The following is a 27,831-nucleotide window of genomic DNA, read 5'->3' on the forward strand; positions in this document are numbered from 1 at the left end:
GTCTCCCCACACTCTACAGGTGGCTCCTTGAAGGCAAGAATTGGTCCCTTCCATCTCTGTATCCTCGGAACCTCCCCTACTGCCTGACATATCGTGGGCATAAATAGATGTTTCTGGAATGGCTAATGAGGATCTTTGTGGTTTTATATAATAAGAGAAATTGGCGCTCAGGCCCAGGTGTTTCTATCCGAGTGGTTCTCACCAGAGCCTGGGCTGGAAGAGAAACCTTCTGATTTCTCCCCATCTCTTCCCGCAACAACCCCCCGACCTTGCAGTGGACTAACAAGTTTCATGTATTGTATGATATCTGCTGATCTCTGATCTGTCTCCTCCTCTCCTCTCTCAGTGCCTTACATGGGGCCTTCAGCCTTCTCCTCTGGGACTATTGCAAAAGACACCTAAACATCTCCCATTTGCACGCCCATGCAGGCATAAGCATGCTGATTGTCAGATAAGCCAGGCTTGACAGTGTCACTCTGCTGCTTAAAAATCCCTCGTGGCTCCCGCTGCTTTCGGGACATTACGTCTGTGAAACAGTCCAGCTTCCTCCCCTGCTGACCTCTCCTATGTCTACAGCCCCACACCCTGGGCTTCAGCCACAGCAAGCAACTCACAGCCCTCCCAAGCCCTAACTGCCAGCTCCTTCCACTCCACGCCTTCCTTCTGACTGAGGCCTTTGTGCAAGCACATCCCACCCCATTTTCTGACTGCCTACTCTCTGTTGATCCTTCTGGGCCCAGTTCAAATATCAATATCAATTGAGTTCCTCAATCTCTCTGCTCTCCTCCCCCAGGTAGAGCCCAGTCCCTCCTCTGTGCTCCCAAAGGGCCTGAAGCTGACAATACTTTATTTCTTTATTTTTTAATTTAAATTCTACTGTGGCACTACAGGAAGTGTGCAAAGCCTCAGTATATAGCTCAGTATTTTCCACAAGGTGCCATGCAACTGGGGTCAAAAAATAAAACACGATCAGGTTCTCAGAAGCCCCCCTCCCGCCTTCTTTACAACCACGCTGGAAAACTGTCTGGTGGTATCTATCAAAGCCAAAACCAAACAGTTTTCCAAGCAGATGAATTCCCAGTCCCTTTCATCCTGTCTTGACAATGCTGACTGTTCTGTTTCAGCTTCTGAATCATAAGATCCCGCGGTCAGGGACTACGATTCTGTTACCTCCTTATTGCTGCTCCTGTCACAGAACTGGCACATGATAGGTTCTCTATAAATGTTGACCGAATGAATGAATGAGAGAGAAAGGTAAATAACATGCACTCTGTTTGGATAATGGTCTTGAATTTCTTCCAATCGATGCTTTGTGCATCTTCCTCATTTGGAACCTACAGTAGCGGCATGATTCTGGGTTCCCACTGAAACTCACAAAAGACCAGATGTCCTCTAGAGATTGTCAGAGGAAAAAAAGGCTTTAAAGGTCATCTGTTTTAATCAGAAAAACCAGAATTCTAGGTAAAGCAGGCCAGTTAAATTGGTTTGACAGCCAACCTCAGCAGCAAATGCAGCATCCAGCATCTTCCTAGATTGGTTCATTTCCCAAGATCTGTGATTTTTAAATGAGGAGTAGGATCAAAGGTCAACCTTACCCCCTGGAGCACAAGCTAAGTATGTGCTGTAATCACATCACAGAGCAAGCTTCAAAAGCCCGCAGTGTAGTGACGGCAACCACCTGTCTATCTTCAAACCAGATGAATGGTTTTCTGATGCCATATAATCAGAAAAGTGGATGAATAAAGAGCAGCGGATCCTTATTTAACCAAGCTCTCCTCATCTTGTCACGAATGAAAAGCACATGCACAATCCTAGCCCAGGTGAGAAAGAGAACCTGCTGGAAACTGCCAGAAGCCTTTTATTTTCCTGTAACCTTTCAGAGCCTGGAGGTGTCACCAGTGACTGTCAGGAATGAAAAACAAATAATGCTTTTCCAAAGCACAAGACTCCAGGGAAATGGAGAGCCAACTCTACAATGTAATCCCTCCTCCCCAGAACCCGAGCCTTGCTCAGTACAATGGTCTCCCCAGAAAGTGCTGTGACATTAGCATGTTCGGAGAACTTTGCTTTGATGACTGTGACTGGCAAGAAGAGGGCAGCAACAATAGGTTGGCCCAGCAAGTTGTGGCTTTCAAAGTGCAAATTGGAACTTATAGCCTCCAAGAAGATGAAAGGCCCCAAATTCCTTCTGATTGGACAGATCTGGTCCTTCCTAAAGTCTCAGTCATGTCTGATCTTCCTTCCAGGCCAGGATCACATTTCTAGCAGCCTATTCAATTGTCAATACCCATGATCCATCCTAAATCCTAAGGTCCAAGTCAAGAATCACACTCTCACTGAACCTGCTGGGAAATCACATGGTGTTGTTTCTGCTATCGAAGGCACTGCCGTGGAGAGGTGGGGATAACAGGGAAAACCCGCAGGGCAGAATGGGAAGCTATAAGGCCCAGATCTACTCCCTACAACTACCTGAGTGGTTTTCTTCCAATGGCTTCCCCTCTCTGAGCCTCAGCCTTCTCATCTGTAAAGTGGGAAAGCAACACCCTCCTGACTGAGGATCGAAACAAAGCACAATAAACTCTTTTCTCCAGTCTTAACAGAAGGAATTTAATGAATACACACCACCTCTCTCTCCCAATACAGTTGCAACAATAAAGAGTCAGGAGATCCAGATTCAAATCCTGATTCTGCCAATTATTTGCTGAAGAAGACAGGTCCCTGAGGCTCAGGTTCCTTAACTGAAAAACATCATCTGCAGCCTCCTGAGGGTTGAGTGGAGATCAAGGAAGAGGTTGTGTGTGAGCAAGCCCAGCAAAAGGTGACGTCCTTAGCTACAAAATGAGAGGGATCACAGTAACTCCCACATTCAGAGACTTGAATCAGACACCCTGTATGTAATAAATACTTAGCTGAGTGCCTGACACATAGATGATGCTCCATAAATGTTATTTTTTAACTTAAGTAATTATTATGGTGTCATTTAATTAAATAATAATTAATTATTCGAGCACAAATGATGATGGTTGTTCTTAGCCTTACCACCGAAGCAAATTAAAGTTCTGTCCTTGGAGAGACAGTGTCAAGCTAACAGTATCTCCCTGGGGCCCCACCTGCCAGCAGGGGAATGTGTCTAATGGGGGGTCTCTCTCCAACTCCCCCCTCCCCACAAAAACCATGCACCAGGTAGAGACCAGCGGCACCAGATAAGGCTCCTTAACACAGAAAGAGAAAAGCCCATTCCAGCCTGGCAAAACACACCCCTCAATTTCACCTGTTTTTTCTGTTTACTTTTTTAACTTTTCGACTTAAACTGCTTGCTGCCCTGCCCCACTGGGGCTCCAACCAGCCTGAACTGGTTCTCTTGCAGACTCTACTACGCAGTGTGCAGATTGATTTTTACACTGTGCAAAATCAATCTTGGGTGTGCAATTTCTCTGGTGGCTCAGCCTCGGGGAGAATGCTTCCTTGGCAGGTTCCATGATCTCAAAGGGCAGGAGTGAGCAGGCAGAGCACGATGCAGCTTGCCGGCAGCCAGCGCTAGAGAGGCAGGGGGATTTAGAAGGAGACTGCCCAGAGAACGGTGTTAAATTGAACCTCTTCATCCCAACAGCAGAACATTTGGGGTCTCAGTTAATCCTGAACCAAAATAGCCAGGGTAGGGGTTACACTCAGAAAGTCTAAGTGGCTGGGTTAATAAGGCTTTTAGGATTTCTCATGCCGAGTCTGCAGTGCACAGACCTATCCAAGCATCAATTATAACAGCATAAAACTTTCCGGAATGGAGAAAGGGCGCTGAGTTCATGATGCTTGCTGGGGTCTGACGGGTCTTCATCCGCCCCCTCCGAATCTTCCTAGTGCTTCATTACTTTGCTCCCTCAGCTATTCTCCAGTGCCTTCAAAACTCCTTCCAACTTTGCTTTAATGAGCAGCCTCTGTTTATTAACTCTTTGGTCAAAAAGAAAAAAAAAAAAAAAGAAACCTAATACGTCTCATTTCTTGCAAACTGCGTAAGGTTAATTTCCATCTAATAAAACTACGCATAGGGTGTTATGCAAAATCTATTTTCTTCTGAAGGATGGGAGAGCTGACCACTTGTGTCCCCAACAGTGTGATGTTGGGTTTCCAGACGTACGTTCTTGGGGCACATTCAGTGACTGAGCCTCAGTTTCTTGATCTATAGCTTGGGACTGTTTCCCAAGAAATGGCATTTATTGTGATGATTAAGACACCAAGATCCCTGGACTTCCCTGGCGGTCCAGTGGTTAAGACTCTGCGCTTCCACTGCAGGGGGCACGGGTTCAATCCCTGGTCCGGTAACTAAGATCCCACATGCCACACAGCATGGCTGGGAAGAAAAAAAAAAAGACACCGAGATCCCTGCCCAGTTTGGATTTATATTGTACCAGGCACTGTGCTAAGCATGTTACGTGATTCAGTTCGTCCTCCTAAGAAGCCCATGGGATGGAGTTATCACTATTCTCCCCATTTGACAGATAAGGAAGCTGGGACAAAGAGAGTTATGTATGGGACTTGCTCAAGGTCACAGGGCAGTGGGAGCTGAGAGTCAAGCCCAGGCGGTCTGGTGCCCTCATTCTTAACCAGTAATTGCTTTTCCTTTTTCCTTTTCTCCTTCACTTCCCCTCTCCTTCCCTTTGCTCTCTTACGTCCCTCCTCCTTTCTAATGTTGCATCTACTCCTTAGACGTGTGCCTGTTTTTAAGCTTGTACGTGGTCTGACCAGTAATTTCATAGGGTCCCCCACAACGTCCTGGTCCCCCATGCAGCTAAGCCGACTTCCCGTTACTTGACTACAGTGGCCTTTTCAAAGCAGAGAACCAGTGGCCACTCCTTCTTCCTGCAGAATCTAGCAATTTCCCCAGCCCTTCTTTCTTTATCTTCTAAGGTATCTGCAAGTTCCTCCTTGAAATTCCCTCTTTCCTGCTTTGACACTATAATACCCTATATTTCTTCCCCCTTACATGGTTACCAATCCATTCATCCATCATCCATCCATCCATCCATCTACCCATCCACCCATCCATCCATCCGTCCATCTATCCAGTTCATTTAACAATTATCTGAGCTCAGATTCACCGTAAACTTGGACAAGTCATTTTACTTCTCTGATCTTCTATTACCTCACCAATAAAACAGAAATATTAAAAACATAGCTTATAGGATTGTTGTTAGGTTTAACTGAGACAGCAGATGCAAGGAAACCTGGCTCACAGAGGTGCTCAACACATATTTATTGTCTCATTGCTAATTTTCTCTCACTCAATCAACCTTAAACTCTTGAGATCATTTCTGGCATTTTTTTTTTTCTTTCTTCCCCGTCAGCCCATTCACCACCAAGCCTCTAAAACCAGTCCTTTCTTTTCCACACTTCTTTTGACCTTTATTAGCTCACAAGCTGGATTTCTTGCCTTCGGTTTTTCTGGACCCAGTCCGTCTTTCACACCGCCCCCAGATTAATTTTTCTGAAATATTATTTTCCATTATGTTATTCCCTTCTTCAAAACCACCACTGAATCTCCACTACTTATTTTTCTTCAATTTTTTCTTCTTTCACTTTTCAAGTTTATTATATTTTTCATTATAAATGTAATATATACATATCAACGGAGATTTGTAGAGGGGAAAAAAATCACTCAGGAACCCATCACATGAACAAAACTGCAGTTAGCATTTTGAAAAATATCCTTTCAGACTCCATCCCCCTTTTTTCATACATAGAAACTTTTTTTGCTTAGTAAGAATCCTACTCCACACATATTCTCCTATTCAGTATTCATTTCTCGCTTATATGATTTTTTCATGTCATCATTGTCTTCATAACCTTCCTCTTTAATGCCTATGTAATATTCCATTGAGTCATTTAACGAGTTTCCATCTGCTAGAAATTTAGCTTATTTGTCAAGCACTTAGGAGAGCCAGGCACACGGCAAACACTCAATAAATGTTGGCTATTGTTATTATTTCCAATTTGTGCTATCACAAATAATGCAGAGAAGTATTTCTGTACATCTTTTTCTGTATTTAGCTCTGTTTCTTTAACTTCTCAGATGTGGATTACTGGCCCAAAGGGCTTTACTGTTTTTAGGCCTTGTGATACTGACTACTGCAGACGCTGATGGCTTCCCACTGCCAAGCCCACATCCCCTTCTGGCCTTTCGTTAGTGGACCCAACTTCCACTGCAAGAATCTACACCTCTTTACCAAGGGCTTCCTCCGGGACCAGACTTCATACTCAGCAGTCTGATAGTGCTCAAAATCAACGGCACCTGGGGCAGTTCCAAAACAATGCCCACCCAAATCTGTGGCATAAAGACTGAAGCTCCCATGCCCCTCAGGTGTGATAACTCTGAGGTATTCCACACTGGCTCCCAAAGGTCCCCAGGTACCTGCAGTAGCAACTGGCTGAATCAAAGACCCTTTATGTGGCAGCCCTCCCTTCCTTGCTTTGTTTCCCCACCCCGCTAGAGTTTTCCCTGGCTCACCTTCCAAATGAAATTAACTGCACTCACATTCTCCTCTCAGAATCTGCTTTTTTTTTTTTTTAATTTACTTATTTTTGGCTGCGTTGGGTCTTTGTTGCTGTGTGCGGGCTTTCTCTAGTTGCAGTGAGTGGGGGCTACTCTTCGTTGCGGTGCGCGGGCTTCTCATTGCCAAGGCTTCCCTCGTTGCGGAGCACGGGCTCTAGGTGCTCAGGCTTCAGTAGTTGCGGCACGTGGGCTCAGTAGTTGTGCTCACAGGCTCTAGAGCGCAGGCTCAGTAGTTGTGGTGCACGGGCTTAGCTGCTCCGCGGCATGTGGGACCTTCCCGGACCAGGGCTCGAACCCGTGTCCCCTGCATTGGCAGGCAGATTCTCAACCACTGCACCAGCAGGGAAGCCCCAGAATCTGTTTTTGAGGGAACTCAGACTGAGACTGTGACACTTACAGGCAAATGACTAAAAACCATGCTAAATCCTATCCATTCACCTCCTCAAAGAACCAACTTCCATTTTCCAAAGTCTCATTGCTTGTTAGACCAAGATTTTACATGTTTGTCTTGAATTCCCATCCCAGTCATATCAGGTAGATATCACTGCCCTCATTTCATAGATCTGGCAAGTGAGGCACAGAGAGGTTAAGCAACTTGTCCATGGCCACACAGCCCTGCAGTGACAGAGCTGGGATTCAAACTGTACTTCCACCTTCCCCCCAAGGCCTGAGCTCTTAACGCACATAGTGTACTGCCAGGCACTGCCTTATAATGATAGTAGGATTCTTTGGCTAAAATAACACTGGTACTACTAATAGCTGTCATTCATGTAGCACTGATCTAATTTCACATATTCACTGTCACCCAGAATGGCCTCCTCACTGCCCTCTGAACATGCTATGAGTATTTCTACCTCAAATTGGGACTAGGCTTCCCTCCAGCTCATAACACCCTCCCTTCCTTCTCTGGCTAAATCCTATTTCTCCCGCTATGGTCTTGATCACATACCATTTTCTTCTTACTCTGTCCAAGTCCACTACTGACACTCCTGACTCTCCCTCTGACTCGCTTTCCTCATCTGTAGATGGGGACGATAGTAAGACCTACCTAAGAGGGTTGAAAGAAAGCATCTAGCACAGAGCACACTTCATCACAGGCAGGTAATGGATGGCATCTATGCAATACTGTCACTTTGACCTTCTATAACCTTTCCTCCCAGCACTTTCTAGCCCTCAACCAACCTCCATTTCTTTGCCCCACGTTTCACAGACCATTTCTTTACTAGTAAATTAAATGTCATGTGCTTGAGGCATAAGAAAAAATTATCCAAAGCTTGTAAACTAGACCAAAATGATTGATGGCAATCCTTTGAACATCATTCAGGGACAAAGGCCATGGGAAGATGTCTAGGAGCACGTTCTTAGCTCATCTCACTGCTTGCTCTTGATTGAGGCCTCTAGACTTAGAGAAGTCGCCAGTTACTTGTCGATTTTGTCCAAGTGGAGATGCAAATAATTTCTGTCTAACATAACAGATAATCCCAACAATTTAGGCATATTGCACATTAACTAGTTCTTTTTCTAACTGAACAATCTCTTCCTAATATTTCTTTGTTAAATTGCTCATAAATACCCTAGCTTATTAAATACCCTTTGAAACTACCATCAGATCTTACTGGTTTCCTCATAATCTAATGAATTAACGGTCATATTTACCTGAAAGTCATGGTTTTACCTTTTGAAAAACTATACACGTTTGGGGCTTGCTTCCAGTTATTTTTTCACAGACCCAAGTTTCGATTCTGACTTTCTAGTAATAATGAGATGGGGTAGAGATAAAAATTCCCTGTGTGTGCTGGGGGGGTATAAAGCTCTGCATTTAAACCAGGTCTTCTCACCTCACGCTATTGACAGTTGTGTCAGGGTAATTCTTTATGGTAGAAGGCTGTCCTGTGCACTGTAGAATACTGAACAACATCCCTGCCTTCTATCCACTAGATGCCAATAGTATCCCCTCCACCAGTTGCAACAACCAAACATGTCTCCCGACATCACCACGTGATCTTTGGTGGGCACAACTGCCCCTGGCCGAGAACCACTGGTGTAGACTGAACTTCTCAAGTAAGAATCATGGGCAGGTATCAGAAGGGTCAGCAAAGATTCACAAGGGCACACAAAGAATTATTCTGGGTGGGTTTCAAAACCCAATGGCTGTAGACCTAGCTGGCCTTGAGCTCTTCTCATAGACCCAGAAGTGTCATTGTCTTTTTATTATTCTTCCCTCATGTCTCGAATCTCCTCAAGATTAGCATCTGCAGCATCTGTGTCTGTCTGGTTCACCTTAGAGGGCCTAGAATTTAGTAGGTACCAATAGTGACTAGTGCTTAATAGGTGTAATATATATATTTATGTAATATATTTAAATTTATATGTATTTATGTGGATATATATACACATCATGTACATGTGTGTACCTGTGTATATGTATACTTATGTATGTTGTATATGCATATATACATTCTGTGTATATGTGCTATGTATGTATATACATCTGTATATACATGTGTATATATATTATGTATTGTGTTATATATGTATGTGTGTAGATATATAGACACATATATGTATACATATATATACACATACACACATTACACACATACATATAAAATCAAAGGAGGTGTCTGCCAAATCAAATGAAGGGTAGCAGAATATACGACCCCAAAATATACCAGTTTGGCATAAGGATTATTTTGAGCTAAAGGCAATTGAGAAGAAGTGGCTACAAGAAAAGCTTACTGCCGTCCGGCTATTTGCCTTAAAGCAGGACAAAACTTTACAAAGGAGTCCTTCTTCCCCTCTCTACCTGGAAGGACAAAAGTTAATCACCGGAGACATCTTTGGATCCTTATCAATGGAGAAGGCAGACTTAAATCTGCATAACCTATCTTACTCTTGTTTACCCTGCTTTTCCTGGTTACCTCCCCATAACTGGCCTCCCACATACTGTTCTTTCTCTTTAGTTTAAGAGAGTATTTAAACCGGAGTTCTAAGCCACCTCTGAGAGTTACTCATTTTCCCCTGGGTATCTCTCATGTATACATGAGTTATATGTGTTAACAAATTGTTGGTTTTTCTCTTGTTAATCTGTCTTTTTCTTAAAGAGCCCCAGCTAAAAACCTAACATGGGTAGAGGTATGGTTTTGCCTCCCCTACACAGACTGTCTCTCTGTCCTCACCCTAGTCTTCTGGTCTGCCTGTGTGGACAGAAATTTTCACCTAAAGGCATCCTGCAAACACAGCTCAGGGCCTCACAGAAGTAAACACCCATGGCCATAATGGGACCAAGCAGAACTTTTAGCTCCTACTCCTGTGTCTTGGTGATCTTCATTTTGTAATCTCTGCTTTCTGTGGGGGAGCCACGTTCCTAGCCTGGCTTTGTGTCTCCCTCCTTCACCCAGAAGAACACCAGGTAGTTCTCTCCCCACTAGCCCACTGGACCAGCAGCTTCGCAAACCTCAGAGAGCATCGAAATCCCCCGGAGGGCAGGCATGTGAAGACACAGATTGCTAGGTCCACCCCCAGAAGCTCTGACTCAGTAGGTCCTGGGTAGAGAATTTGCATTTCTGAAAGCTCCCAGGTGTTGCTGACACTGCTGGTCCTATAGGTCAAGCCCCAAGTTCTGAGACCCCAGAGTCCACACAGCTTGTTTTCCCACCCAAGTCCTGTGAATCCCTATCTCATGATGTCCTCTATGTAAGAATACCCTTACCCCTGGGAGTTTGGGGAGAGCACTGGTAATGCAGCCTTGGGGAGCATCTTTTTGAAACTCAAATGCACGTTAAAGTCTCAAGGATGTTCAGTCATGAAAAACAAAACACAACCTGGTTCACTTCTCTGTGCAACTTCAGAGTTTCCCAAAATATTAGCACATGCAAACCTATGTTTTCCAGAACCCTTATTAACCACCCACGGAACCAGTATGTCTTCACAATACACTTTGCAAAACAGTGCACTGGAGAAATGATGAGGGAGGGCTGAATCAGACACTCATGTGGCTTTGTATGATCCCCTGCTGTCACCGGGGAAGGCTTTAAGAATCACAGGGAGCCCAGCAGAATCCCTGTCACCTGGGAGCCGGCCGTGTGGGTGACCAGGTCTCAGCCAGAGGCCTTTCAATCCCCAGCTCCTGTTCCAGTCCAAACTGTGGCTTTTCCTCTAGACTGGAGACTCAGGAAGGTATTTACAGTCTCTTAGCTGTGCCTTTATAAATCCTCGCTTCCCAGGACCACAAACAGGCATCCTGGGCTGGTCAGGGGGCGAGCCCTGCTGCCCTTCCCTGTTGCACTGCGCATGACTAAGGGCTTTGTCACTCTGAATATTAAACGTGAAAGAGAAATACAAATCAGCAACCCAAGGTTAAGGGCAGAGAGGAGTAACATACATGTTTAGGGAGCCTGGGAATCAAAGAAGGTCTTGGATAGGTGGCAGGTGCTGATGGGGGAGTGTGCTTGGGATGGGGAGCAGGTCGTTGATTCAGACTATGATGAGTGCCTTAGACCTTAGATTGCCTTCTCTTTACCAGCGTTGGAAATCTTTAACTGAACCAGCCAAGGGGTGCCAAACATTCTTGTTAATTTGGGTAAATCCTTTCAGCAATTGGGGATCAACTGGAGTACAACGACAGCATGTCAATTCAGTTCTTTCCCTCACCCTCTTTCACTCCTTCTCCCACTTTCTCTCCTCTCCCTACCTCTCTCCCTCTCCCTCTCTCCTGCTTTTCCCTCTTTTCCCCTCCCTCTCTTCTCTCCCTCTCTCTTCCTGAGCCACATATGCTTATTACTTTTTGAAGTCAGCCACTCTAACACACCTCCTTCTCCTATAGTTTCTGGGTCTTACTGTCAGGACCCTACACCAGAGACAAGTGAGCCAGATGGGCATACTAACCAATGAGACAAAGATGGATCTTAATCCACTTTGGAAATCAGCAAAACAAAAGCAAGGAACCATTGCTTTATTTCTAATGGGCTAAAGCTACCTGCAACCCTGAATCACTATTGCTTTCAATTAGTAAAATGTGTGAAAACCAGTGTAGCAGTCAAAGGATGATTTGGGCCCAGAACTCCCTGGGTCGCTTGCCAGCCCCAAGTTTCTCGGTATCCTTCTGCCTCAGTTTTCTGATCTCTGAAATGGGGCAGACAATAGGGCTCTTTTAAGGAATAGTCAAGTTAGCATAAGTAAAACAAGCAGGATGCCATTAGCAAGTGGTGAGTGCCTGTAGGATAGGTTGTGTGTGCTCAGGGGTGGCACTTGCAGGAACCCAGAGGTTGGACTGCCCGAGGTCGGCTTGTTTTCCCACTTAACGACAGCTTTATTGAGACATAATACACATACTATAAAGTTTACCCTGTTAAAATATGCAATTCTGCGGTCTTTAGTACACTCACAGAGTTGTGCAACCATCACCACTATCTAGTTCCAGAACATTTCCATCACCCCCAAAAGAAACCCCATACCCATTAACAGTCGCTCCCCACTCCCTACTTCCCCCAGCCAGCCCTAGGCAACCACTAATCTACTTCTAGTCTATATGGATCTGCCTATTCTGGGCAGTTCTTTCCATTTCATGGAGTCATACAACATGTGGCCTTTTGTGTCTGGGACTGCCCAAGTTTGAATCTCAGCCCCAGAGCTAAAAAACTCTGTGACCTTTATCAAGTTCTCCTGGAATTCCTCCATCTGTAAAATGGAATTAAAATCATACTAGATATACCACAGAGTCATTAGGAGGCTTGAATATACTAATTAATACAACTAAAGTACTCACACAGGGCCCAGCTCATAGTAAGCACTACTAAGATGTCAGCCTCCATTACGGCCACTACTACTAATATTACTAGTCTGCTGTTCCTCTGCCCCAAAGCATGCGACTGGTGGTGGGAACCCAAAGATGAATAGAGCACAAAGAACATAGCTCTTGCCCTCCCCTATGCACAGCCTGGTGGGGATTACATGATTAGGAAACCAGTTTAAACGAACACAAAGTCTTATCATATGCACATTTAACTAATGGAAATCTAGCTCTTCCACCAAAAAGAGAAGGAAAAAGAACAATTTAAATACTGCAATTAAATGCTATAAAATTATATCTTGCATATATTCCTTATTATGCACTGTACATCACTGCATGCATTATACATTGTTATATATTGATTACAGTACAAGGTTGCGTACACAGAACCAAACACACTGCAATTTAATGGGCAACTTAGAGATCTCAAGGTTAATGATGACTCTATGTTTGCCTGAAACCTTGACTTTATAATCTAACCCTTGAGTAAAATGTGACTCTATTATGTGTCAACAACAATAATTCACAACGATTCCAGATAAATGAAATCAGCCAACAAGTAGTTGGTGGAGTTGGGCGTTAGGCTGAAGTAGGTTCCAGCTGGTCAACGCCCGTTTGCAAAGCACTGCTTCTGCCCTCTACAAGTTCACAGTCTCATTTTGAAAATAAACCACATAAACATACTCATAAGAGGTTGGTGAGTGGCAGAACTGGGTTTAGGAAATAGATGGAAATAATCTCTCACCCTACCAGCAGACAGGACAGGAAGATATGAGAAGGGCTGCGCTCTTCCCTGCCCCCATCCATCCCTTTGCCTGCTTTGTCATTCTCCAGAGCACACAGCACCACCTGATAGACATCGTGTATCTACCCATTCATTTTTTTTTTTTAAACTTTTTTTGGGGGTTTATTTATTTATTTATTTTATTTTTTGGCTGTGTTGGGTCTTCGTTTCTGTGCGAGGGCTTTCTCCAGTTGCGGCAAGCGGGGGCCACTCTTCATCGCGGAGCACGGGCCTCTCACTATCGCGGCCTCTCTTGTTGCGGAGCACAGGCTCCAGACGCGCAGGCTCAGTAATTGTGGCTCACGGGCCTAGTTGCTCCGCGGCATGTGGGATCTTCCCAGACCAGGGCTCGAACCCGTGTCCCCTGCATTGGCAGGCAGATTCTCAACCACTGCGCCACCAGGGAAGCCCCCCCATTCATTTTTTATTGTCTCTCCCGCAACCGGTATGGAAGCTCACTGTGGCAGGGGCTTTGTGTACACTGTTCACTTCTGTATTCCCAGTGCCAAGAAGAGAGTGAGCACTTAGAAGGTTGTCAGTAAGATGTGTTGGTGAACGAATGAATGAGGGTAATTATTTAGACAACCTCCACTTTTCTTCCATCTTTTGTTCCCAAAACACCCATAGTCTGTTCCTCCAATCTCAACTCGTTTATTCCTAAATTGTTCAAAAGTAGTGGGAAAGTATTCCTCAAAAATGAGGGCCTAAGGTAGCATTCCAGGGCTTTGGCATACTGGTACCATCTAGTGGGAAAGAGCATATTTGCAGGTGGGTGCTAAACTGAATTTGGAGGGTTTATAAAAACAACCACCACAACTGTTTCCTTTATCATTAACTCTACTGAGGAAGTTTCCAGTAACACATAATGGTGGCAATTGGAATCCCTTATATACTCATGTTCTACTCAGGGCGTGTACTGCCCATCCAAGCACCTGTCATGCCTCTTCATTTTTCTGCTCAGAACTTTTCTAAAACCATGGTTGCCCCCAGGGTCACAAAGGCTCAGCAGGGAATCACAGAGGAAATAATGGCACCAGAGGCCACCCTTGACCAATGGAAAGCGGGCATAGGTAGATGTACACTCCAGCCTCCTATCCTGCAGAGGGACCATTCTGAAGCGAGTTTTACACAGTTCTTCCAAGGGCCCCCAGCAGCAGTGAGCCTCCGTTGCCCATGACAATAACCAGCTCAAAGATACACTTTTTATTGGCTTTCCTTCTTTCTTGTTTTACAGTCCTCATGTCTGTGAACTGGAATCATCTCTCACATCAGCTCCCTGCGTACAAGCCTTTGTCTCCATCACCGTTTGGGAGAACTCAATCCAAGATACAGGGTTTAGCACCAATATACCTTTGGGTGGTGAGTAAGCCTTAAGAATTGTAGTCCAGATAATTAATATAAAAGCTGAATTATTATATCTTTTAGAGCTGGTCTAAGAATTACATTCCATAGTTGACTACCAGCATCTTTACCTTGATCTAAGTTAACGTAGAATCCCAGTGATATGTGGTGCTAAAGAAGTACCACAGTTCTCATGAAGACAAGACAACAAAGAAAAAGTTCTGGTCTCTATCCCTGGCCTCTGCCCTATTCCAATTTGACCAACTGGTGAGGCGGCTAATGGTTTAGATGAGGGATCAGCAAACTACAGCCTGAGGGCCAAATCCAGCTCTGCCTGTTTTTGTAAATAAAGTTTTATTGGAACACAGCCCTGCCCATTTGTTTACATATTATCTGTTGTTACTTTTATGCTACATTGATAGCATTGAGTAGTTGCAAGAGAGACCATATATTTACTCGATAGTCCTTTACAGAAAAAGATTACCTACCTGTGGTTTAAGTCATTGGTTGCCATAGTTTTGGATTCCCAAAAGCAAAATTTTAAGAAAAACAAAAAATAGAGAATGGCAAAGGTTTGCCAATAACACTTTAACACTAAGGACAAAAATGCCCTCTATGTATTAACCAACTTCATTTCACAAATTATAAGACATTTTAACCCTAAAAAGTAGAATGGTCATTGCATCAGAACAATGAACATTCCATCCCCAAAGAGAGTAGTGGATAAGCTCAGAACAACTGCCTATCCCATTTAAAACTTTTTTTCAGAGCACTATCATTTTCCAAAATTATCATGTTTACTTATTTTTGTTGTTTACTCTCTTTCTCCCTTATGAGAACATAGACTCCATGAGGGCAGGCAATCTTGTCTTTCTTAATCACTGCTTCTCACCCAGTGTCAAGCACCCTGCTTGAGATATGGTCATTGGTCGGTAAATATTTGTTAAATGAATGACTTAATCAAATGTGGAGTGAATAGATTGGGGCACAGGTACATCCTGAGAGAGGCAGAAAGGCAAGGTCACTGTGTGGGTGGTGAGGACTGGGGCAAAGGGGGAGTGTGTGTATCTGCCAGCACAGGGGCTCTGTGAATGCTCCCTACTCTGTCTCCAGGACATGAAATGGTGCCAGGCACATAACAGGCACTCAACAATGTTCACTGAATTAGTGGCTACCCTGACTAAAGATCCTTAAATTGAATTAAAAAGAAAAAAAGAAACCTCATCTAGTAAAACACAACTAAACTTCAGGTTAGATTCAGTCCAATTGCAACCCACTGTAGATCTGAGTGTCTGGATATAGATACAGGCTGTGTATTTCTCATTTTCCTATAGATTGGGGAAAACAGTATTGTAGACAGTGGCACTCAGGAGACACTGGCTTGGACAATGGAGTTCCTTGGCATTCCCAGGGAGGGATGCCGTCCAGCTTCAGGGCTCAGCAGCAGGCAGGAAACTGCCAGAGAATTTACCTGCACGTTGGAAGCTGCAGAGGAGCCACACCCAGGCTGGGTCCTGGCCTCTGCGTGGCTGTTCTCCCTGGGATGACTGTTCTCGCTGGGGGAAGCATGTGGTGTGGGTAGCTTGTTAGTCCCTGGTCAAACACAAGGACTCATCGATAAAGTATACAAAATAACCCTGAGCTAACCCAGTTCTGAAGGTTGTAACCAGTAACCCAGAGAGGAGGTCCAGGTCCCACGCCTACTTTTAGAGACAAGGAGTTCAAAAATGAGGTCATCGCAGGCAGCTATTTTGACTCCAAGAGAGCCAGAGAACAAAATAGTCAAGGAAGAGAATTCTTACATCATTTGAGGGCACAAGGGAGCAATTTTTTATATACCAGGGAAATATGGAGGATAACTCACATGCCCAGAAATCAGAAATGCATGGGTTCAAACCCTGATCCCAGTTCTTAGTGGCTGTGTAGCCTTAGGCAGATGACTCATCCACTCTGAACTTCTTTTCATCATAGATAAAAATGGAGACAAGAATAGTTGTCCCTAAGGGTTGCAGTGAGAATTTGAGATAATATATTCAACTGGCACTTAGCAGTAAATTATACAATAAGTTTACTACAGTAATTTCGATTTATTTTAAATAATAATAATAATCATAAGTGCTCATGGTGTTGGCAAGCATACCCACGTACATACTGCCCTGATAAAGCCTCCTGGGAACAGCTGCTGGGAAGATACATCTAGAAGATACCATCCCACCAGATCAAAAAATTTTATGAAGCATAAAATCTCCAGGAGAATGATCACTGGGGAGCTCCCAATATGAGATTTGGCAAATCCTTCTATGGGGAGCAAACTTTATTTTTTTAATGTCCGTACAATTTTAAGGACACAAGTATTTTTCCCCTCTAAGTTAGTCAGATGCTCAAGTCCAGGGCCCCATGGTACCTTCAAGCCATAAACTACTTTGCAGCATGGAGTATAAAAGTTAATGCAACCAGTATTCTTTAAGCTCCTAGCATTGGCAATCATGTGATGAAGCCGTAAGCATACACTTATTTAATACTCACCTGCTAGGCAGGTGTAGAGAGGTGTAGCCTCTCCTTTTTAGACACAGGAGGAAACAGAAGAAGAGAGAAAAAAGGTAACTTATCAGAGGTCACACAGCATGCAAAAGGCTGGGTCAGAATTCAAATTCACTTCTCAAAGTCTCAGAAGTCTCCCTGATCCTCATAAACTAAGACACTAGCTCCTCTGGGTCCCAGGAGACCAGAGGCCCTGATTCACCTCCAGCACTTCTCCTATTGAGGACCAGGACCGTGTTGTACTCATCTCCGGATCCCCAAATTAGCAGAATGCTTGGCACTTGCTAGATATCAAAAATTGTGGGAAGAAAGAAGAAAATATGGGAGGAACAGAGGGAGGGTAGGAGGAAAGATGGAAGGAAAGGAGAGAGAGCACAGCAGCCTCACCCCTTCAATACTATCTCAGCCCCTATTGTTTCCTATCGTAATAATTACCAAATGTGTATATTTCAGCTATTTGCTTTCTTGTTCCTTATTGGCTGCCCTCAGTAGATCACAAGACCACGAGAACAGTTTCCATGTCCATGTCCATCTTGTTTACCTATGAACTCCCCAAATGCTTCAGTAAATACTTAGCAAGTGGACAACTGTACATCCCTCACCTTCTGAGGATAACGTACCTGTGCTGCTTTTTTTTTTTTTTTTTAGAGAGAAAGCAGTTGTTAAACATTTAGCAGCATACCACTGCCTGGCACCCAGCTGAAGAAGATTACTATACCTAGGAACATAAACATCACCAAGGCTATATCTAGGATGCTGAAATGAAGTTTTGTTAGCATTCGCAAAGTGATTGCTGAAAATAGTAGATCATTATTTGCTTCATGTAAGAAATATTTCTAGTGCTGCTGATTGAATGTTCAAGAAACAATTAAAGGGCTTAGCAATGTTTCTCTCAAATATCTTTTGCATGAAAATCCTCAGAGATTGGTTAATTATAAAGGCTACACATCAGTCACTCTAGCCAAGGGCACTGCCAGGCCCCACGGTGCCCATCCCAGATGCAAGCATGGATTGGTCTGCGGACATCAGCGTACCTTGGGGCCCTGGACGCCTCGCGTGAGGAGCATGCTGCAGCCTGGCTAACACCCCCATGGGAAGAGCCCTCAGGCCCTGTTTATGACGTCAAACACATGGTTCCTTGTTTGGGCAACTGGCTCCAGCTTTCTGCCAACTGGAAGAGCCAGAACTCAAGCTTGCATCTTTAACACCTCCCTAGCCCTTGTCCTGCCATCTCAAACCCAGCCCTGCCAAATTCTCCCCTAAATGTCTCTAGGATGCTCTGAGTAGGGTGTGTCTACTTCTCTCATCTGCACTGTCACTCCCTAGTCTAGAGCAACAAGAGTCCCTGCTCTTCCTATGATCTCAAGCCTAGACTGGCTTCTCCCTTCCATTCATATCCAGCTCCATCCACTAACTACACTGCAGCCAAATTACCTTTTCAAAATAGAAATCTGGCCTTGTCACAGTATACCCTCCCCATGTTGCTTTCAATGACTGCCCATTGCTCCAGGACGAACACCAAAATCCTTGAGATGGCTGACAAGGTGCTAGCAGCTCTGGCAACCCCAGCTGTTCCTCACACCACTCTCTGGGTTGTGTGGTGTTTCCTCCTGCACAGGCTTCCCCCAGGCCGGGCCTTCTGCCTGGAATGCTTCCCCCATCACCACACCCTAGTGTTCCTTTGTCCATAAGCCTCACTGCTCCTCCAGACTGTGGCCCAAGCAGCAGGCTATCAGGGAAGCCTCCCAGACCCTTCATCTGGATCTGATGCCTTTCTTATATTCATTCATTCATCCATTCATTCATTCATTCATGTTTACTGAGGGCCTACTATATGCCAGGCTCTGTTCTAGGCCCTGAGACTACAAAACTGATTCAATCAGACAACAACACGTGCTGTAACGGAGCCTATATTTTAGTAGAGGAGAAAGAAAAGGCACAGACAAGCAAACCATATAGAATGACATGATCTCACACAACTGTGTTTCCGTCCATCTAGCAGTTGTCTCTGTTTTGAAATATTTATTAATTGACATTGATCTCCCCTGCCAGGGGATCTCTTGGGGTCTGAGCCCCAAGAGAAGAGAGACTGAATCAGCCTTACTGGCAGCTGTACCTGGAGCACACAGTAGGTCCCACATGTATATAATAGGTATTTATTGAATCCATTTGGTCCCAGGTGAATCTCCCTGAAGTCAAGTTGCTTGAGTGCTTGGGGCATAGAAGGGACAATTCCTAATACAAACCCCTAATGTCTCTCTGCACTTTGACAAGGCTCTCTGCAGTCTCTCTGGCTGTAATTTTGAGCCACAGCAGGAGTCAGCAAATTTTTCTGTAAAGGCCCAAATAGTAAATATTTTAGTCTTTGTGGGCCATATGGTGTCAACTCTGTTGTTATAGCACAAGCACAGCCATAGACGATTATATAAATGAATGGGCATGGCTATGTTCCAATAAAACTATTTATAAAAACAGGCTGCAGGCAGGAATTGGCCTACGGGCCATAGTTTGCAACCCCTGAGTTAGATGATCCCAGATGCCCCGCAGCTTACAGCAGTTGAAGGCGGGGCCTGTGTGGCCTGAGTCAGCCATGGGTTCTACTGGCAGGGTCCAGCAACTCTCCGCAGACCCCACATTGTTTGACAGGGAGATTATCCCAATAGCTTGAGCTTCAGGCATTTGCAGTCACCATCTCCTGCAGCTCATGGAAAAGCAGTTCCCTGCCACCCTGGAGGAAAGAGACTTTGGCCTAGAGGCCGCATAAGGCAGGAATGAGGCTGCCACATTCCTTGCAGGGTCCCCAGGCTCCTCCAGAGGCTGAGCTCACTTCCTGGCCCTGCCCAGGCATGTGGCAGGGCTGCTCTCAGCTGAGCAGCTGCTGCCCTCCACCCCAGCCCAGCCTGCGCTCAGCTGGGAGACACAGGGGCTTTGTGCTTCTGTAGCAGATTGGGTGACACTCACTGGGGCCTTTGAAATGAGACATGGCATGTTAAAACGTGCCTATTGCTAAGGCTAATTTTCAGGAATTTGACTTCTGCTGGCAACTGACAGAAGAAAAACAATCACTTTTTTTTTGTATATGTATGTAGGTATATTTACGCTGATCTTTGGGGTCTGTAGCTACTGAAAACAATAGTTACCTGAGGCTTACCTGCTGGTACGGGATGAGTGGACAGATTAGTCTAGTATTTATGGAGCCAGAGGACATTAATTGTAGCATTAGCACTGCGTGTAGACTGTGGTGGGTGTTAACTGCTAAAAACAGTTACAAAAACATCACACAAACTGCAGTTGGCACTAGAGGTGACAATGTCCTGTGTATAAAAGCACTCTAGACAACAAAGCTACGAAGCTAACATTACCCTGAAGTTATAAATGCTCGGAGTGTTAGCTCAGTTCTCCCAGAGTTCCCTGCAGGACTAAGGACAGTAAGGTGTTGTGACGTTCTGATGATACGCATCCTGTGCGTGAGCAACACTGTTGGAATGGCAATGCCCAGGGAGTCACTGTACTCCAAGGGCAGGGATGCCCTTGCTGTAATACTTCGTACAGTGCACTAGGGCCTACATATTATCCAGTGGTCCCAGAGCCCCTTGGCTGCTGATGTAGAACAATGTTTAAGGTGTACCAACACCCTGGTACCAGCACTCAGACTGACTGAAAACTGCAGTGTGTCACTTCTCTGGGTGTAACTATTCCACATGAAACAGTGACCTGGGTGTTGTGTTGCTCTGGGTAGCCCTAGTCACCTAATGGCATTGATGGTAATAATGTTCTCAGGGAGGAGGTGCAGTCCCCTTGGTCATGTTCTTCCAAAGTTCACATCCATGTGGTTCAATCAGAGCAATCAAAAAGGGGCTAGTCCCTTCCTTTCCAAACAGCCTATCACTGAAAAACTGACTACATCAGTTTGATCAAGGCTCAAAATTTGCAAAACCAGAAGTTCCCAATGGAAATGCCTACAAGGGCAAGTAGGTAAAATAAATGAGTACAATGGGCTGGGTGGACAGTAGGGAGTGGAGGGGATTGTGGCAAACTACAGAGGCATGTCCTAAAGGGGGCAGTAGTGACTCAGCTCCAGGGAAGAGTGGCCTTGCAGGAATGTGGCTCTAGGGCTGCCTAACCTTCTGACATTTTAAGAAATGCAAGAAACCTGTTTTGTTTTGTTTTGTTTTGTTTTTTAATGTACAATATCCTACTTTTCAAAACATTTGGGCCAAACAAGAGACATCCATGAGCTACATTTGGCCTGTGGCGTCTACTTTGCAACTTCTCCCTGGAATCTAGAGTTGCAGAATTGGGATGAATGGGCTTCAGCACCACCAAGTAGATCTCTCGAGGTTCAACCTGCTATGCCAAAGGGCGACCCATTATCTCCATGAGCCTTGGCTCAGACGGCATTTCAAGTTTGAAATGTCATTTCTTCTCCTCCCTAGCCTACCCTTAGAAGCTTCTCTCAGTAGAGAAAGAAATCACTTTCCACCCTAACTCCAGAATAAAGCCACTACTTCATATCTGGTGAAGGTGCAGGGGGTCCTACAGTCCAGCCAGTCATCATTTGTACAGTCTGCTCAGATAGAGGGAGCCAGGCCTGGGGTCCCCAGGCGGCTGCAGAGGTGATAAGCTGCAGGGAATTGTATTGGCAGCATCCTTCAGGAGGGTCAGATTCTCCCAGGCGTGTGGGTGCCTTGCCCACAGCTAAGTGGAAACGATGCCAAAACCAGTGGTCACTCGATTGATTCTGTCCAACTGGTTATTGTAATTGGATGACAGACTGATATTTCCCTCTCCTTTTCAACTGGTGTTGCACGGTGAGTGCATCTGGCTAATGATTCGCTTTTCTGGGTAGTGACCTAATGGGGAAGATTATCTCCTTTCACAGGCAGAACTGTGCCTGCCGTTTGGCTGCCTAAAGAGTAAAACCAGGCCCAACCGAAGTCAAATGCCAGGAAATTTCAGAACTTCCTCACATATCATACTGCATTGTCTACCTTTGAAATGTTCCCTGCTCTAATACTCAGAGGGGATACATAGTTGAAGAATAAAATAGAACAGAAGCAACTACAATAGGGAAAAAAAGGAGGAAAGATACTCAGTGCAAAATGACAGGACTTCTCTTTAGGGGAGCTTGTAGAAAATAACTGAAAATAAGGAGAATAGTTTGGTTTTGATGGAGCTTCTACACTGAAGTTCTTTAAAATATGAGCTGTAGATTTAGAATTTTGTAATGCTGTGGATGGAGCCCTCTTCTGGAGAAAATTTTCAACAGGTATTAAAACAAGATCAAAACACACAGAGATGAACACACACACATAAACACACACACACACACACACACACACACACACACACACACACACACACAGAAATATGTAATACTGTTGGCTACTGTCATTCAGATGCGAATTGAATCCATAGTTTGGCCTTTTCCTTAGCTTCCACCAGATAGAAATTAACTGGACTCCCCAAGCAACTATCTTTTTGGAAGGAGGTAAAGAAAGAAAGATATTCTCCAGAACCCAGCTGTACTTTTACCTCAACAGTGAACTTCAGATTGAGACTCAACATAAACATCCAAATGCTGGTACTTTTAGATAATGCAGTTATTGGGTACATTGGTTTGTTGGGCAATGGCACGGTAACACACAGAGGATATTTCTAGAAAAAAAATAGATTTATTTAATGGAAAGCCCAAGGGCTAAAGATAGAAAAGAAGGGACGGAGGCAGAGCAGGAGATATTAGCTAAGATGACTGTTGGGGCTTTTAATATAGACTGTGGTATTACATAAATTCCAGATCACATATTCAGCCTTACAGTTTATTCAATCTCTTTGGGGACTTGCTAAAAAAGTTGTTCAGACATATGAACACTACCACTTGGCAATTCCTTTCACCACTTATATCTCTGCTTCCCCAGTGCTTTTGAAATCTTATAGGCTGTCACATGTTGAACCCATCTCAGAGCAAGAGATGCCCTCTGCAATTCTCACAGTCTTTCCTCCCCATCAAAAGGGTTCTGCAAATAAACACTGCCCTTAAAATACAATATATGAAGTTGCAGGGGCACTAGAAGACACTGATTCTCATTTAAAATCCTGAAAATCAAGATTCTGACTCCAATAAAAACCTCCCCATTTTAAATCAACATCTCAGAATTCCGTGGAAACTTTAGTCACTCCCAAGTGACTGCTCTCCAAACCTGAACCACTCCCTAAAATCCTCATTCTTGGGGGATTACTCATTCATTGTTAGAACTTTTGCCTGCCTAGATGTGATACCCTAATTGGGTTGGGGGTGGGGGAATCATATTTACAGTGGAATTTCTAGCTCATGTCCTCTCTTGATTTGTTTCACATTCATTATTTATCATAGCCAAATTCCAGAGGCCACTTCTGGTAAGGGCTTACCCAAAATGCCCCAGGGGAGAAGAGAGGTGACTGCTCCTCAGCTTTGCCAGCTTCCAGCCATTGTTGCTTAGAATTCCTCTTCCCCCTTCCAAAATGCCTAAAACAGCAACCTAGCCAATAAACTTACAGAGATTGATGGCTTCCAAAGCCAGACCCAGAGTACTACAACTGTGGTAGAAAAACACACACATATTTGCCTGAACACCACTAAGGCCGAGTGACTAATTGGCTTTATTACATTGTTTTTCCCCTTTCCTCTGTTTTCTCTCTGCCTCAGGAAAGTTTTGTTTTCGCTTGTTGACTCAAAGGCTCCTAGACTCTCCCCTCCTTTTGCTACGGCACACAGAGCTCTGCACTTGAACCTCTTGCCGGTTAACTGATTTGCACCAAAATGATTTCCCTGCAAGGTGCTATTGCTACCAGGATATCAATTGCTGTCCTAATGTGGACATTTGCTCTGATTATGAATTACAATCTAAGAGAGAAATAAGCCTCTTAGGGCGGGCAATTAAATTCTTCGTAAAACCTCTGCTCCCCCATCCTAAAGAAACTGAGAGAGCTGACAGCCTTCAGAAGCCACCTGTGTCAGTCAGGCCCTGGGGGAGGAGACACACCAATTGCTTTGCAAAAGGCATTATGTAAGCCCCTAGTGCATGGGAATTGCTGGGTGCTGTCATGTGGTCTGATTTGCTCGAAGGAAGACGAAACTTCAGCCAAACCCTGGAATCCACACTGAGGTCAAAACATGCCCACGGAGAAAAGGACTGTAAAGTCCTGGGTAAGGCAGTGGTAAGTGCTCCCAGACACCTCAAGCTCCCAGAGTGCTAGGCCTTGTGCTAAATGCATTACCTAGGACATGCTGTTGAATGCAATCCAATCTGCCTAGCAGTCCTAGGAAGGTGATAAAATTACTTCACCACAGAGAATCTGGAAGCTCAGAGAGGTTAAGCGAGTTGCCCAGGTGGTACCACTAGCATATGGCAGAGAGGATCTGTCTGAATCAGAGGCATGCTCTGAACCACCCTGCTAAATTGGGATATATATATCTATACATCTATATATAGATGTATAGATATATATACACATACACACACACACTACCTCCGGGATAGAGTTCACAAAGTCTAGAAAACTGGCTCACAGACAGGCATAGGATTTGTGGCAGAACTTAAAGCTACAGGGACCCCAAGAGAATCAGCCCAAAGCCCTAGTAGAAGAAGAGTATGACTGGGCACTGATGAATGGGGGCTGTGTATCCAGGGAAGAAAGAAGGCAGGAGTTGGGAGGGGGCTCAGCAGCCAGGCACCCTACTCTGCCCCCAAGCACCATCATCCACCCTCACACCCAACTCTGAGTCATTACCATGGTTACTGCTTCCTGGGACACTGACCCATTTCCGAAGTCTAAGCCCCACGTGGACGCATCAGTGGTCTCCCCTTAGCAGGCGGCACTGCATCTCTGCTTCCCAGCCAGCCCCTGCCTGGGACTCGAGCTGCCTCACCCTCCCTCTCACCCCACTCACACACTCACACATGTGCCTCTTCCCCTGGCATCCAGGAGTCCTGGCCAGGAACTCAACACCCATTTCCAGCACCCCAAGGCACTCCCTGTCTCCTTCCCTCCTCTCTGCCTGGCCCTGCCTTGATCTCAGCCACCCACTTGTAGCCTGCTAGCTCATGCCAAGTCCCATAGGCTGCCAGGAAGGCCGGGGGGGACTGGGTAACAGCGCTCTCAGAACACAGGCCCTCGAGCAGGGCTGAGCCGGCCGCCAGCCAGCACCTCCAGTCTGGCCTCCTGAGAGTACTGCTTTCCTGCCCACAGACTTCCTGAGATCTCCGAGATGCAGAGATGGTTGCTTAAGGACCACGTCTCCATCGCCCCCTCTCCCGGGTCGCCGGCCCTTCCCTCTCGCCTCAGCGCCCTGAGGGTTAACAGGCAGCTGCAGCCTGGTGGGCAAGGCTTGAACTTTTCTCCGCGCTCTGCGCCCGCCCGGGAACACAGCAGAAGCGGCATTAAGGGCTCAGGGCCGGAGCTCCCGTGGGCCAGACAAAGGGGGCGCGGGGGCGGGGGCGGGGGCGGGGGGGAGTGGGCCTGGGGCCTGGGCGAGGGGACGCGCTCAGGCCCTTCCGGGCCCGAGGTCAGGGAGGGAAGGGACCCCGATGCGGGCGCGGCCGGCGCCTTTGAGCGACAGCGGCAGCCGGGCTGCGGCGTTCGGCTGGCCCGAGGCGCCTTCCAGCGCGCCGCCGGGCTGGGCGAGGGGGCCCGGGCGCCCCGGGAAGTCGGCGACGCCAGGCCGACCTCTCCAGCCCGGCAGCCCGCAATCCCGACCCGAGCTGCGCTTCCCCGATCGGCGCTGGGTTGGGGGAAACCACGACTCCTTGGAGTCGCTTCCAGCTGAGTCTCCGATGCGTGAGCCTCCGGAGGAGGCGAATCAAAGTTACCACACTTGATGTAGGCGAGAATGTCGCCCCTGCTTGCAAAAAAAAGAAGGACTCGGAGCTCTTTCCACATCTCCCGAACATATACATACACAACCCGGAGTGGGAAAGCAGGCCCACCCCCTCGCCCTCCAGGATCTCAGGGGCTGGGTATGACCTCCCTTCTGAGCCCCGAGCTGTCTTCGCCGCCGCGCCCGGAGTCCCCTGACCCCCCGAAAACCCCCTCGCCCAGCCCGCGCCAGGCAATCGGAAGGCAGAAACGGGGCGCGGGGTGCGCCCAGCAGCCTCTCTTCCCTACCTGGGACAGGAGAACGCACAGGACGAGCGGAGTTGTCGGCTGCATTTTGCCCAACTAGAAGCGCCTGGCGGCGTTTTCATTCATGCACGCGGCTGCACTGAGCATATTTTCCGTGGGAGCCAGGCTTTGAGGAGAGGCTCTGCCTCGCCAGCCAGCCAACTTCCCAAATAGATCAGCGGCAGCATCACGAAAGCATTGGGTAGAGGCTGATGACCAGGACCAATGGCTTTACAAGACGGATTCCTTCATAAAGCTCTCTCGTTTTTGCATGGCAGAGACGGGGCGAGCACCTCGCGCAGAGCGAGCCCCTCGGAGGAGGCGGCCCGTTCGCTTTTTTGGACTGTTGGGGCCCAGCCCCACAAATCACGCTGGGCAACGCCAGCTGATGCCACTTTTCCAAAGAATGGAATTCCACCGGGTACTGGCGGCCACTTCCAGCCCAGTGCAAAAGATTCTCTTTATTAAAATGTTAATAAGATCCACTTTATTTCCAATAAATCAAATAAAATGACCCCAGCAGTTCCAGCCCTTTCTACGCCAGGAAAGACTTGGCGGTGGATTTTCTTTTTTTTCTTTTTCTTTCTTTTTTTTTTTCAGTGTGGCCCAAGTCATGATGGTGTTTGGTGTTTCCCTGCCATCTCACAAATCACAAAGACGACAGATCAATTGTAGCTTGCAGAAAAAAATCCATCAAGGGGCAATAGATTTTATTAACTGCTCAGGTGAGAGTCTGACTGGCCGCCTACTCCAGAAATGTGCATCTGGCACCAAAGTTGAGGCCATGATTTGAGGAAACTTTTTTTTCCTCTCTCTGGATGTGGTCTTTTAGAAGCTTCTAGCTATCTCCAGGGATTGGGAACAGTAGTAACCACTGTTCAAGGGATTTTATAAGTGGGGTGCTATGGGAATGAGTGTAAGAGGGCTATCTAGGTCTAACTTTCCCAGTAGGAGTTTAAGAATATGCAGTAAAGACCTTACTTTCTCATTTCCATGCAGCCTCCTTCTAAAAAAATTTAAGGTGTTTTATAATATAGGACACTTTTTCAATAGAATTTATGCAAGAAAAATAAAAAATCTGGGACAGGAGGAAAAATTCAGAAAACTGAAATACTAAACCCAAACGCTAACGTATTTCCTCTGATTTGGATCTGAGCTTCCTGGTGGCCAAAGCAACAAGAGAAACATTTAAATTACATAGTTCTTGTAGATACAAGTATACAAATATCTTCTGACATAATTTCCCCAGCAGTAAATACTGGACTAAATGTATAATGTGACATCTAATATAGCAGGACACTGTGCAATGGACCATGCCGAGATCCAGTGGGTTGGGCTGTATTCCCAGCATCTGGCACAGGGCCTGAAACATGGAGACAATCATTAGTGTGTGTTAAACAGATGTCTAGACTTAATCAAGAAGTAGCAGAGGGTGGGGTGGGGCAAAAAATCTGGAGCCACATTGCCTAAGCTTAACCCCCAGCTCTGCTACTGACTAGTAAGTTTCTCACTCCCTGTGCCTCTGTTTGATCACTGGTTAAATGAAAATATAAATTGTACTGAACTCACAAGTTTGTGGTGAGGATTAAGTGACAGAATAACCACTCATTAAATGTAAACTAATGCACTTTCTAAAATTGCTTCATTGTCAGCAGTTCGGTCATCGCGTCTGATGAAGATGCAATGCCA

At 45.7% G+C, this 27,831-nt stretch overlaps 1 long non-coding RNA gene across 1 annotated transcript; it reads right to left on the reverse strand.

Moving 5' to 3' along the window:
• Nucleotides 1-1,030: 1,030 nt before the first annotated feature.
• LOC309622080 lies at nt 1,031-26,724 on the reverse strand. The gene is made up of 3 exons (XR_014240479.1): nt 26,146-26,724; nt 16,325-16,459; nt 1,031-2,831 (listed from the first exon to the last, which is right to left on the reverse strand). It is a non-coding gene; the product is annotated as an uncharacterized lncRNA (long non-coding RNA).
• Between the last annotated feature and the right edge of the window lie 1,107 nt (nt 26,725-27,831).

The sequence above is a fragment of the Balaenoptera borealis genome (genome assembly GCF_965194805.1).
Source record: "Balaenoptera borealis genome assembly, contig: HAP1_SCAFFOLD_1480, whole genome shotgun sequence".
NCBI lineage: Eukaryota > Metazoa > Chordata > Mammalia > Artiodactyla > Balaenopteridae > Balaenoptera > Balaenoptera borealis.